This window comes from Schistocerca nitens, chromosome 3 (assembly GCF_023898315.1).
Source record: "Schistocerca nitens isolate TAMUIC-IGC-003100 chromosome 3, iqSchNite1.1, whole genome shotgun sequence".
NCBI lineage: Eukaryota > Metazoa > Arthropoda > Insecta > Orthoptera > Acrididae > Schistocerca > Schistocerca nitens.
The window spans coordinates 623,324,029-623,338,934 of NC_064616.1; positions in this window are offsets into that span (position 1 = coordinate 623,324,029).

Genomic DNA, 14,906 nt, shown 5'->3' on the forward strand with positions numbered 1-14,906 from the left:
GGTTTTCCGTGATTTCCCTAAATCGTTTCAGGCAAATGCCGGGATGGTTCCTTTGAAAGGGCACGGCCGCTTTCCTTCCCAATCCTCCCCTAACCCGAGCTTGCGCTCCGTCTCTAATGACCTCGTTGTCGACGGGACGTTAAACACTAACCACCAGTTTCTTGTTATGAGTTTGCTGTGCGAGATTACAATGCATCGGCTGTTAATCAGGCCGTGCACATTTACTGCTTGCCTGTTCGTGCTAGGTCTGTATAAAGAGAGAGGAAGAACTTCTTAACACCGGCCCGGATAACCAAGCCACGCTGCTTCCGGAATTCGGGCAGGAAAATTGAATTAACGATGAGTGCCAGCGTGCTGGCTAGCCTCTGTTTGGTTTCCCACATCCGGCTGGTAGCCAAGTCCTGCCTCAATTACACGATTCACAAACATTTACAAAACGTTCGCAGCCTTGCACATGATTAACACTGCACGCAGACTTTGGATACACGTAATCCGTCCCGTCCCGGCAATCCCTAAGATTAAATTGCAACATCAGACAGTAAACATGCTGACACTGCGTAGATGTGGGACAAAGTAACAAAAAGACGAAGAGGAAGAACTTTCTAACAAGCATTAGATTCGCGGTTAAGAAAAACTGCAAACTTATGTTTATATTTTATTGCACAGTAAGCCATATAAAAACTACGTTTCAGAAAATTTGACACCATGCTAGGGTCATTGGAAGTATCTTCAAGAAATGTCACTCACCAACGGAAGAAGTGGTTTACAAAACACTCGTTCGACTGATGCTTGCCGCATTTTGTCAAGGGTTCGTTCAGCAATCGCTAAGGCGCGACGCTGTTACTCAACAACTCTAGTAGCAGACACTACAAGAGATGATATGCATCACAGAGAAGTTTACTGGCACAATTCCGAGGCCGCACGTTCCTCTGAGGTTCGGGAAACGTATCTCTTCATCCGACATACTTTTCACGATATGACCACGAGAAGAAAATCAGAGAAATTTTAACTCATACGGAAGGTTACGACTATCATTATTCCCAGGAAACATTCGTGAATGAAACAGGGATGAGGTTCAAATGGCTCTGAGCACTATGGGACTCAACTGCTGTGGTCATCAGTCCCCTAGAACTTAGAACTAATTAAACCTAACTAACCTAAGGACATCACACACATCCATGCCCGAGGCAGGATTCGAACCTGCGACCGTAGCAACAGCGCGGCTCCGGACTGGAGCGCCTAGAACCGCACGACCACCGCGGCCGGCCAGGGATGAGGGAAAATGATAGTGGTCCTAGAAGTATCCTCCATGATATATCGTAAACTGGATTACGGAGTACAGATTTAAATATTATAATTGTTGTGAAGCAATCATGCAACAATTTTATTGGTACCGTAAAAGGGACGGCTTGCCTTTCGACGCCTAAGGATTCCATACGAGTTAGTTACTACATACATCAAAGCACGAAAATCAATTCAACTGTCAATTCTAAAACAGCCGATTAAAAAGAAAAGGCATAATGAAAAATATACAGTAGTACATCAGAAATCGTTGTTGGCTGATCACTGGACTAATAAATGACAAACTAGCCGCTCTGTAACGTACTGAAATTTCCAACCGAAGAGTTTACGGTCGCATCTGGACAATTCAAAACATTTTAAAACACGGATCACACTCGTCTCGTCATCCACTAAAACAGAGGGCAGATTCCCACTTAAATTTATTGCTACTCTCTCGTCAGAATACAAAACGCTCTTAATTAAAATATGAGTGTGTTGTACCTTGCAGTACTTTTCAGACTTTCGCCTCTACACACCTCAGAAGTAGAAGTTTTATACATTTTTCTATTCAGTTTTGAAATGATGGCGTTCACTTGATGTGTGCTGCAATATTTTTCTGAAATTACAAGAATTTCTCCGGAAAAGAAAGGGGTATCCAGATGTGAGAAACTGTACCTAGGAACTAGTATTCTATTCAAATTTCAAAGTCTTGCACACTAGAAAATCTTGTAAATACTGCATTTAATAGTCTATGTGTTACATTATCACTCTAACACATGCCAATAATCGGTGAGTGAAATAAAATTAAATATTATAAAAAACGCCGACGGCCTTGTTGCAGTGGTAACACCGGTTCCCGTCAGATCACTGGAGTTAAACGCTATCGGGCTTGGCTAGCTCATGGATGGGTGACCATCCGATCTGTCGCGCGCTGTTGGCAAACGGGTTGCACTCAGCCCTTGTGAGGCAAACTGAGGAGCTACTTCATTTTCTCGCTTCCCACGCCCGGGTTCCCGGGTTCGATTCCCGGCGGGGTCAGGGATTTTCTCTGCCTCGTGATGGCTGGGTGTTGTGTGCCGTCCTTAGGTTAGTTAGGTTTAAGTAGTTCTAAGTTCTAGGGGACTTATGACCACAGCAGTTGAGTCCCATAGTGCTCAGAGCCATTTCCATTTCAAGCTACTTCATTGAGAAGTAGCAGCTCCGGTCTTGGAAGCTGACGGGATAGCGGTGGGCTGAACACATATCCCTCCACATCCGCATCCTGTGACGCCTGTGGGCTGAGGATGACACGGCGGCCGTCGGCACCGGTGGGCCTTCATGGCCTGTTCGGGTGGAGTTTCGTGTTATAAGCAGAAACCAGTTACAAGTTAAAACATTGTGAAATAAAAGCTGTTGGCAAGTAACACAAATTTCCACTTTCGAGACAATTTTTAAGACATTAGAGTAATTTGTTTCATTTGCAAATATCGCGTGCTGCATAGTAAAGAGACCTTCTGTTTCACGGTACAACATGGTGCACGACTGATGACGTATGGCTTAACATTGCACATATTATGTAAGAACGACACTGCAGTGGCTATGTTGTTCAGAAAAACGACGCAGTGTTCCTTCTGACAGGCATGCACGTACGAAGGAACATTGCATCGTATTTCGCACTGCGTCGACTACAACCGTTACGAACTGCATGAAATTTATTCTCATGTGCGAATATGGACACCCTTCAGCTGTATAACGGAATGACAGTAATGAAAATTTGTTCCGGACCGGGACTCGAACCCGGATAGCAAGTGGTCGCACTTCCATTAGGCTATCCGAGCACGATTCACGGCTGGACCAAACATGGTTGACGACGTATGGAAGTTTGGGTCTGACCGTGAGTCGTGTTCAGATAATCTAACGATAGGGTGACCGCTCGCGATAAGCGCGAGAAGGGTCAAGTTCCATTCCGGCACAAACTTTCATTTTAGTCATTCAATTACAGGCGACGGTTATCTATATTCGCAACTGTGAATAAATTTCATCATGTAAGTAGTTTAAAAAATATACAACATTTTACTGACCATAAGACTTTGTAACTGTAGAATTAACAATATCTCCAAAAAAGCTGTCATATGCGAGGGTGTGCTAAAAAGTAATGCCTTAGAATTTTTTATATGAAAGCTCTTAATGATTTTTAAATAAAACAAATGTTATTAACATTCTACAGCTTTATTATTTATGTCTAAATGTTTATTTCTCAACATAGTCATCCTGGCGACGAGCACATTCCTCCCAACGAGAGACCAGTTTTTTGATACCGTCACTGTAGAATGTTTGACTTTGTTGACGGACCCACAACCTCACCTCTACTTGCATCGCTTCATCACTATCAAAGTGAAGTCCTCGGAGGTATTCTTTATGTTTTGAAAACAGATGAAAATTTGATGGGGCCAAGTCGGGACTGTATGGAGGGTATTGTATTGTATAGTATGTTACCCGGGGACCTAGAAACGACGGAGAGGCTCCGTCCCCGCCGCAGCCACAGTGGTCCACAACCCCACGACGACTACCGCAGTCCACTGCACCCCTCCGCCGCCCCACACCGAACCACTCTTTCAGGGTTATTGGTCGGTTCGGCCACCGGTGCACCCTCCCCCCCCCCCCCCCCCCAGGAAACGTCTCACACCAGACGAGTGTAACCCCTCTGTTTGCGTGGTAGAGTAATGATGGTGTATGGTGTACGCGTACGTGGAGAACTTGTTTGCGTAGCAATCGCCGACTTAGTGTAGCTGAGGCCGAATAAGGGGAACCAGCCCGCATTCGCCGAGGCAGATGAAAAACCGCCTAAAAGCCATCCACAGACTGGCCGGCTCACACAAGTGCTCTGGGCGGATTCGTACCGGGGACCAGGCGCTCCTTCCCAGTCCGGAAAGCCTTGCGTTAGACCGCACGGCTAACCGGGCTGGCGTACGAAGGGTACTCGATGGCAGTGAACCAAAGACGTCGGATTGTTGGAGATGTCGCAGCGCTCGTGTGTGGCCTGGCATTGTCAAGCTGGCGGAGCGCGTGCTCCATGTGTGGGCGAATTCTTCAAGTTCTAAACTCGCTTACAGCACGCTGTACCTCAGTCACCGATATAGTTACGTTACACACCGCCATGTTACACGCTACAGCGCTGTAAACATGTAGACATGAAGAATAATGACATAGAGTATCACTAACATTTGTATTATTTAAGAAGCTTTAAGAGTTTTCACATAAAAATTCGGAGCCATTGCTTTTCAACACGCACTCGTTTCATACAGCACTTAAATATGTAGGATTGGCAATATTTAAAAGCGCTGCACAAAACACAATCTCATGTCTAACAACAACAAAAACAGCAGAAAACGCCGGAATCTGTTTATGGCTGTCTATTGCTCGTTCCTTCACGAGATTCTGAAATCGGTCACTAGACTGAAGCACAGACCAGGAAGCATGTTGTGTGCCTAGGTGCGCTCTCCTCCAGGTAAAACACAAGCGGGTGGGTCGCCATACCGAGGCATGAAACCACGCGTGAGTGGGCTATCTTCTGTATGCAGACGACGATTGAGTAGGGCTACGTCCCGTCTGTGTTACCGGAAGGAGGAACGCTACCGACCTACAATGGGTTTCACAACGCACAGTTTGTTGTACATCACCTTCACTTTTCCTCCCATTGATGCAATACCTTATAGATCAGCACCGAGTTCACAACTCTTCAACTATGTCACTCCTACAGACATTCGTATCCGTTATATCAGCTTGCTCGTATCCGTTTATACCCATGTGCCCAGGTACCCAGCGGAATACCACCAACTTTCCATGCCGTTGCAGCCAGACCAGAGTATTAAGTACGTTGTCTACAATTTTGTATGCTGAGTACATTTACTGAAGGCCCTGTAGAACACTAAGGTGACCGGAGCAGATGAGAAACGTGTTTTCTTGGGCTCGACTCATCTGCTCAGAGCCTTCAGAAACTCGTACAGCTTAACACAGTAGACTGTGAACGGATCTGGTGGGCGATTTCTGGCCGGCCGAAGTGGCCGTGCGGTTAAAGGCGCTGCAGTCTGGAACCGCAAGACCACTACGGTCGCAGGTTCGAATCCTGCCTCGGGCATGGATGTTTGTGATGTCCTTAGGTTAGTTAGGTTTAACTAGTTCTAAGTTCTAGGGGACTAATGACCTCAGCAGTTGAGTCCCATAGTGCTCAGAGCCATTTGAACCATTTTTTTTTTTGGGCGATTTCTGAAGACACTACCAGGCAGCCAAGGCAAAGAAATGAGACGTCAGACATGTCTCAGAAGCTGATAACGCACTTTAAGGGGAAAATAAAACGGCGTACTACGAAGTAATTATTCGTTATTCGTATGGGACGGAAATCTATAGATGTGATGTACGTGTACAGAAAAGCAAATGATTTCAGTTTCAGGAAAATTGCTTCAGTTATTCAAGAGAAAGAGCTTCACAAATTGAGCAAATAAATAACGCATTGGTCCAGCTCTGGTCCTTATGCAAGCAATTATTCGGCTTGGCATTGATTGATAGAGTTGTTGGATGTCCTCCTGAGGCATGTCGTGTCGAAGTCTGTCCAATAGATGCGTCAGATCCTCTGAATCCGGAGCTGATTGGAGGGCAGTACCCACAATGCTCCAAACGTTCTACATCTACATCTACATGGATACTCTGCAAATCACATCTAAAGTGCCTGGCAGAAGGTTCATCGAACCACCTTCACAATTCTCTATTATTCCAATCTCGTATAGCGCGCGGAAAGAATGAACACCTATATCTTTCCGTACGAGCTCTGATTTCCCTTATTTTGTCGTGGTGATCTTTCCTCCCTATGTAGGTCTGGGTCAACAAAATATTTTCGTATTCGGAGGAGAAAGTTGTTGATTGGAATTTCGTGAGAAGATTCCGTCGCAACAAAAACCGCCTTTCTTTTAATGATGTCCAGCCCAAATCCTGTATCATTTCTGTGACACTCTCTCCCATATTTCGCGATAACTCAAGACGTGCTGCCTTTCTTTGAATTTTTTTGACGTAGTCCGTCAGTCCTATCTGGTAAGGATCCCACACCGCGCAGCAGTATTCTAAAAGATGACGGACAAGCGTATTGTAGGCAGTTTCCTTAGTAGGTTTGTTACATTTTCCAATAAAACGCAGTCTTTGATTAGCCTTCCCCACAACATTTTCTATGTGTTCCTTCCAATTTAAGTTATTCGTAACTGTAATACCTAGGTATTTAGTTGAATTTACGGTTTCTAGATTAGACTGATTTATCGTGTAACCTAAGTTTAACGAGTTCCTTCTAGCACCCATGTGGATGACCTCACACAACGCGTTATTTAGAGTCAACTGCCACTTTTCACACCGTTCAGATATCTTTTCTAAATCGTTTTGCAATTTGTTTTGATCTCTGATGACTTTACTAGTCGATAAACGACAGCGTCATCTGCAAACAACCTAAGACGGCTGCTTAGATTGTCTCCCAAATCGTTTATATATAGATAACGAACAACAAAGGGCCTATAACACTACCTTGGGGAACGCCAGAAACCATTTCTGTTTTACTCGATGACTTTCCGTCAATTACTACGAACTGTGACTTCTCTGACAGGAAATAAAAAATCCAGTCACATAACTGAGACGATATTCCATAAGCACGCAATTTCACTACGAGCCACTTGTGTGGTACAGTGTCAAAAGCCTTCCGGAAATCCAGAAATACGGAATCTATCTGGAATCCCTTGTCAGTATCACTCAACATTTCATGTGAATAAAGAGCTTGTTGTGTTTCATAGGAACGATGTTTTCTAAACCCATGCTGACTGTGTGTTAATACAGTTTTCTTCGAGGTAATTCATAATGTTCGAACGCAATAATGTTCGAAAATCCTGCTGCATATCGACGTTAACGATATGTGCCTGTAATTTAGTGGATTACTCCTACAACGGTTTCTTGAATATTGGTGTGACCTGTGCAACTTTCCAGTCTTTGGGTACGGATCTTTCGTCGAGAGAACGGTTGTATATGATTGTTAAGTATGGAGCTAATGCGTCAGCGTACCCCGAAAGGAACCTAATTGGTATACAGTCTGGACCAGAAGACTTGCTTTTATTATTAAGTGATTTTTAATTGATTCACCAATCCGAGGATATTTACTTCTACGTTACTCATGTTGGCAGCTGTTCTCAATTCTGGAATATTTACTTCGTCTTCTTTTGTGAAGGGATTTCGGAAGGCTGTGTTTAGTAACTCTGCTTTGGCAGCACTGTCTTCGTTAGTATGTCCATTGCCATCGTGCAGAGAAGGCATTGATTGTTTCTTGCCGCTAACATACTTCACATACGACCAGAATCTCTTTGGATTTCCTGCCAGGTTTCGAGACAGAGTTTCGTTGTGGAAACTGTTATAAGCATCTCGCATTGAAGTCCGCGCTAAATTTCGAGCTTCTGTAAAAGATCGCCAATCTTGGGGATTTTGTGTCTGTTTAAATTTGGCATGTTTGTTTCGTTGTTTAGGCAACAGTGTTCTAACCCGTTTTGTGCACCAAGGAGGATCAGCTCCGTCGTTTGTTAATTTATTTGGTATAAATCTCTCAATTGCTGCCAATACCATTTCTTTGAATGTAAGCCACATCTGGTCTACACTTATATCATTTATTTAGAATGAGTGGAGACTGTCTTTCAGGAAGGCGTCAAGTGAACTTTTATGTGCTTTTTTGAATAGGTATATTTTTCGCTTATTTTTCGGGGATTTTGAGATTACAATATTCAATCTCGCCACGACAGCCCTGTGTTCACTAATCCCTGAATCGGTTTTGATGCTCGTTATTAACTCAGGATTATTCGTTGCTAAGAGGTCTCAATTTGGGAGATATCTGGCGATCTTGCTGGCCAAGGTAGGTTTTGGAAACTCTCGCCTTGTGCATGGGGGCGTCATCTTGCTGAAATGTAAACCCAGGACGTCTTGCCATCATGGGTCGTAGAATATCGTCGACATACTGCTGTGCTGTAAGGGTGCCGCGGAGACTATCAAAGGGATGCGGCTATGAAAAGAAATGGCATCTCAGACAGTCAGGTTGGTATCCCACCGCTATCCAGGGCGTCTGCGGCCACGTCCAAGCTGGTTATTAGGGCTCATTTCGAAGCGGGACTCATCAATTAAGACATTTACACTCCACGATGATGCAGTACCTGTGTTCTTAAGAAGAAAGATGCAATGTTCCTTCCGACATACATGCATGTACGTAAGAATCTTGTATCGTTCTTCTTAACAACACATATGCTGCAATATCGTATTTATCCGCCAATACCAGGCAGCGAATTTCAATTGAAATGTCCTCCCTGTACAATAATTACATAATGAGTGTACAAGTACAGGTTATGAAACAGGAACGACACTATATGGAAGTCTGGTTCTGGCCGTGAGTCGTGTTCTGATAGACAAAGTGGTTCAGACGACCGCTCGCGTAAGGCGGCAAATCAGGGCTCGAGTCGCTGTCCGGCACAGATTGTCATTTTCGTTATTTCTTTACGCAGCTGACGGTTGTTCTTATTCGCAACTGCGAATACATTTCATGGAATGCTATTCCAGTCTATGACATTCCAGGTCGAAGGCATGTCTGGAGATGCCCTGGACAGCAGTGGACTGTCGTCCGCCATACGCCCCACGAACCAGGAGTCGTGGTCTGTTACCCTTTATGGCAAACCATCCTGGTTTTACTTTCCAGTAAGATAATGCCTGTCCACAAACCGCGAGAGTTTCCACTACTCGTCCTCGTGCTTACCTAACCCTAACTTGGCCAGAAATGTCGCCAGATCTCTCCCAATTGAGAAAGTTTGAAGCAATACGGTCAGGGCCCTCCAAACAGCTCGGGATTCTGGCGATCTAAGACGTCAGATGGGCTAAATGTGGCACGATATTCCTCAGAATGACACCCAACAACTCCTTCAGTGCCATGTTGGATAACTGCTTGCGTAAGTGCCAGAGGTGGATCAATTTGCTCAATTTGTGAAGCTCTTTTCTCTTGAATAAATCATTCAACTTTTTTAAAAATTGTAATCATTTGCATCTCTGTGCACATATATTTATTACATCTACCAGTTTCCGTCCCTTTCGGATAATTCATTCGTGGTGTGGCTCTTTTTTTGTCTTAGACTGTATTATGACGGATCAAAGAACATTATCTCCAGGGCTGGCAGATCACCGAAGGCGTGTCATTTCCTTCGTCACGAAGGATGAATGCCGAGATGCATAGGGCGACGCCTTGCTCCCTCTCTGTCCGCTGACGTGACGGCACGAGCTGCGTCTCTTTCCTTTCGGCCGTCGACCGCAGGCGCTGCAGGCTGCGCCCATGCCGCTCAAGCCGGGCGTAAAATGTAAATGCGAGCACCGGAGGTGCGGAACGGATGCGCACCCATCTCGAATCGCACCATCGCACATCTCCACCTGGCCGCTCCACTAATTATTTCGCCCCCTTCCCAAAATGGCGAGAGTTCCGACGCAATTTAATTTATTCCAACTGGCCCGCAGACCTTAGACATTTTCTCAGAGCCTAGTCGACGCACTGTCGGCCTTGACTATGTCGTGCAAGGATAATTATCACCGCGAGGCGAACGTCCGTAGCAGCTACACTCCAATAAAGGAGCGGCAAGATGAGAAAAGTCACGACGGCGCTACGTACATTTTATTGCGTTTGTCGGTACTGTTCTCTTTTGTTCTCCACTATCAACAGCGATCGCACGACGCAGAAAAGATTCAGATTCGCTCCAGTGCTGAAATCACTGTGAGTCGCTTGGAGAGAATATCATTTCACACATCACCATCGCATAAAACTTAACGTTCTCCACCAAAATATAGCGGTAACATCCAGGCAACACATAGAAAACCATATCGTATTAATGTCCTACTTGACCTATAAATCTTACTTAAATCTACAAGTGCTTCTTAAACATATTTGTACTAGATAGGTAGTACGCACATGCTACAGACAGACAAGAGAGAGTATGGCATATACCTACATGACTGGCAGATATGATATGTGAAATATCTGAAAATCACAAAACTCACGGAATGATACATACCAGTACTTATAATAAAACACTGTCAATCTTAAATTTAAGACTGACGAGAAACGTATTGCAGAAGTTAGCCAAATGGTTATATCACTTTCATTTGAAGCTGCAATTTAGTCAATGCAAAATGGAAAAATACCTGTCTCAGACTCTTCTGTCACACGACTCGTAAAACACACCTATGACAGTTAGCCTTTTCCTGGTATATGAAATATGCTTCTGTCTACGAAACAAGACTGGACACAATTTGCAGCATGTAAAACACTAAAAACTTACCATTAGGAGAACTAGCGTAAAAAATTTCCACCGATCGGTACAGGCTGGACCTCCCTGTAGAACTAGAATTCATCAGGGCCTATCACAGAAAGTAATAGAGTATACATTCATAACCTTAAATACGTTGCGCAACTAAAAGTATAAAAAAAAATATTTTTTTGGTAGTCATTGGAAATACTGTATCTTTGCAGATGACAGTGTTTAAGATATGAAAGTACGTAAAATAAATTATAAATAAATATTTTCATTCATCTCAGAAATTTAATTGTTGGTAAAATCGTACGAAACAATTCTAAGTTTCTGTCACCTAATAAAAGCGAAAACCAATACTGAATTAGCACCTTATCACCGTTTACTGATCATTTTCTCTAGCCGAAGTCGTTAATGCAAGCTGTTGGGATTACACAATTTGTAGGAAGCCGTTCTAAAAGCGATACTGATGGAAAATAAACTCAATAATTAAATGTTTTCTTCATCAACTTGCGATGAATTAATATTATTTCAGATACTGAAAGAAGGTGAAACAGTTTCTGCTCAGTCGTTAGTGGAGGCAGTCAATAAACGCACTCAGACATCTACAAAACGGTAACACATTGATAAGCTTATTTACGCTATGTACATTTAATAACTGAGTTGTATGTAACTCTGAATCCTGTACGTTCTTTTGTGGTGCTTACTTATAAACAAATAGAGTAAAGTCCTTGACTGTAAGAAATATTCTTCGATGCTTAATTGATCGTGACCGGACCAGATATCTCACGAAATAAGCGTCAAACGAAAAAAATACCAAGAACGAAACTTGTCTATCTCGAAGGGGGAAACCAGATGACGCTATGGTTGGCCTGCTAGGTGGCGCTGCCAAAGGTCAAACGGATATCAACTGCATTTTTTAAAATAGGAATTCCCATTTTTTATTACATATTCGTGTAGTACGTAAAAAAATATGAATGTTTTAGATGGACTACTTCTTTCGCTTTGTGATAGATGGCGCTGTAATAGTCACAAACATATGGTTCACAATTTTAGACGAACAGTTGGTAACAAGTAGGTTTTTTAAATTAAAATACAGAACGTAGGTACGTTTGAACATTTTATTTCGGTTGTTCCAATGTGATACACGTACCTTTGTCAACTTATCATTTCTGAGAACGCATGCTGTTATAGCGTGGTTACCTGTAAATACCACATTAATGCAATAAATGCTCAAAATAATGTCCGTCAACCTCAATGCATTTGGCAATACGTGTAACGACATTCCTCTCAACAGCGAGTAGTTCGCCTTCCGTAATGTTCGCACATGCATTGACAATGCGCTGACGCATGTTGTAAGGCGTTGTCGGTGGATCACGATGGCAAATATCCTTCAAATATCCCCACAGAAAGAAATCCGGGGACGTCAGATCCGGTGAACGTGCGGGCCATGGTATGGTGCTTCGACGACCAACCCACCTGTCATGAAATATGCTATTCCATACAGCTTCAACCGCACGCGAGCTATGTGCCAGACATCCAGCATGTTGGAAGTACATCGCCATTCTGTCATGCAGTGAAACATCTTGTAGTAACATCGGTAGAACATTACGTAGGAAATCAGCATACCTTGCACCATTTACATTGCCATCGATAAATTGGGGGCCAATTATCCTTCCTCCCATAATGCCACACCATACATTAACCTGCCAAGGTCGCTGATGTTCCACTTGTCGCAGCCGTCTTGGATTTTCCGTTGCCCAATAGTGCATATTATACCGGGCTACGTTACCGCTGTTGGTGAATGACGCTTCGTCGCTAAATAGAACGAGTGCAAAAAATCTGTCATCGTCGCGTAATTTCTCTTGTGCCCAGTGGCAGAACTGTACACGACGTCCAAAGTCGTCGCCATGCAATTCCTGGTGCATAGAAATACGGTACGGGTGCAATCGATGTTTATGTAACATTCTCAACACCGACGTTTTTGAGATTCCCGATTCTCGCGAAATTTGTCTGCTACTGATGTACGGATTAGCCGCGACAGCAGCTAAAACACCTACTTGGGCATCATCACTTGTTGCAGGTCGTGATTGACATTTCACATGTGGCTGAACACTTTACAGAAGCTCTCCTTCGCAGGAGAGCTTCTGTAAAGTTTGGAAGGTAGGAGACGAGGTACTGGCAGAAGTAAAGCTGTGAGGACGGAGCGTGAGTCGAGCTTGGGTAGCTCAGTTGGTAGAGCACCTGCCCGCGAAAGGCAAAGGTCCCGAGTTCGAGTCTCGGTCCGACACACAGTTTTAATCTGCCAGGAAGTTTCATTGCTTTGTTGTTCTTTGGTGAACACACTGAATCCGGTTACTTGCAAAATAAAACATAGTTCTGCTCTTCATTGCTACCCACGCTAAGACGCCCGTCATGACTCCTCGATTGAGAAGACGATGCTGGACCCTTGCCTCAATTCCAGACTCCATATTCAACTATGTGCCACTGTCCACTTGAAAAACTTAGCCAACGACATTGCTATTACGCCTTACACATGATATTTATGAATAGGGTAAACCATAATCATGTACTGAAATGTGACATGGCGCTGTAGTTATCCTCTTTCATTACTATCCTTAACTATAAATCCTCTAAGTGATCTTAAATTGTGTAATATGCATTACGTCTGAAGAACGTTTTAACTGCCTTTTTAAACAAATATAATTCCTTTGGCAAAGTATTACACAATTTGATCCCATGATATGAAATTCTGTTTGAAGTTTTTTGTTTTTCCTGGATAAATGTAACTCTAAACTGGTATACATCATTATGTATACTACTACTAGTGCAGTATTTTGTAATGTTTTCCCTGAAATGTAGCATCGATTGGTAGATGTACTCACTTGTTGCAGTAAGGATGCGCAATTTTTTAAAATAGCTCTTTACAATGAGCCCTTTTCTGCAGTTTAAAAACCATTTCGGTGGCCTGTACCTTCGATATCCTGAAAAGAATCCTATAGTTAAAAACAGAGTGTATGTAGACACACACTGAAGAGCAAAAGAAACTGGTACACCTGCCTAATATCTTGTAGGGCCCTCTCGGGCACGCAGAAGTGCCGCAACACGACGTGGCTGGACTCGACTAATGTCTGATGTAGTGCTGGAGGGAATTGACATCATGAATCCTGCAGGGCTGTCCATAAATCCGTAAGAGAACGAGGGCGTGGAGATCTCTTCTGAACAGCACGTTGCAAGGCACCCCAGATATGCTCAATAATGTTCATGTCTGGGGAGTTTGGTGGGCGGCGGAAGTGTTTAAACTCAGAAGAATGTTCCTGGAGCCACTCTGTAGCAATTCTGGACTTGTGGAGAGTCGCATTGACCTGCTGAAATTGCCAAAGTCCGTCGTAATAATGGACAATAATGGATGCAGGTGATCAGACAGGATGCTTACGTACGTGTTACCTGTCAGAGTCGTATCTAGACGTGTCAAGGGTCCCATATCACTCCAACTGCACACGCCCCACACCATTACAGAGCCTTCGCTTGCTTTAACAGTCCCCTGCTGATATGCAAGGTCCGTGGATTCATGAGGTTATCTCCATACCCGTACACGTCCATCCGCTCGATAAAATTTGAAACGAGACTCGTCCGACTAGACAATATGTTTCCAGTCATTAACAGTCCAATGTCTGTGTTAAAGGGCCCAGGCGAGCTGTGAAGCTATGTGTCGTGCAGTCATCAAGGGTACATCAGTGGGCCTTCGGCTGAAAAAGCCCGTATCGATGATGTCTCGTTGAATGATTCGCACGCTGACAGTTGTTGATGCATTCGGGAGGACGACGGTTCAATCCCGCGTCCGGCCATCCTGATTTAGGTTTTCCGTGATTTCCCTAACTCGCTCCAGGCAAATGCCGGGATGGTTCCTTTCAAATGGGCACGGCCGACTTCCTTCCCCGTCCTTCCCTAATCCGATGAGACCGATGACCTCGCTGTCTGGTCTCCTTCCCCAAACCAACCAACCAAGCAGTTGTTGATGGCCCAGCATTGAAATATGCAGCAATTTGGGGAAGGTTTGCACTTCTGTCACGTTGAACAACTCTCTTCAGTCGTCGTTGGTCCCACTCTTGTAGGATCTTTTTCGGGCCGCAGCGATGTGGGAGATTTGATGTTTTACCGGATTGCTGATATTCACAGTACACTCGTGAAATGGTCGTACGGGAAAATCCCCACTTCATCGCTACCTCGGAGATACTATGTCCCATCGCTCGCGCGCCGACTATAACACCACGTTCAAACTCAATTAAATATTAATAA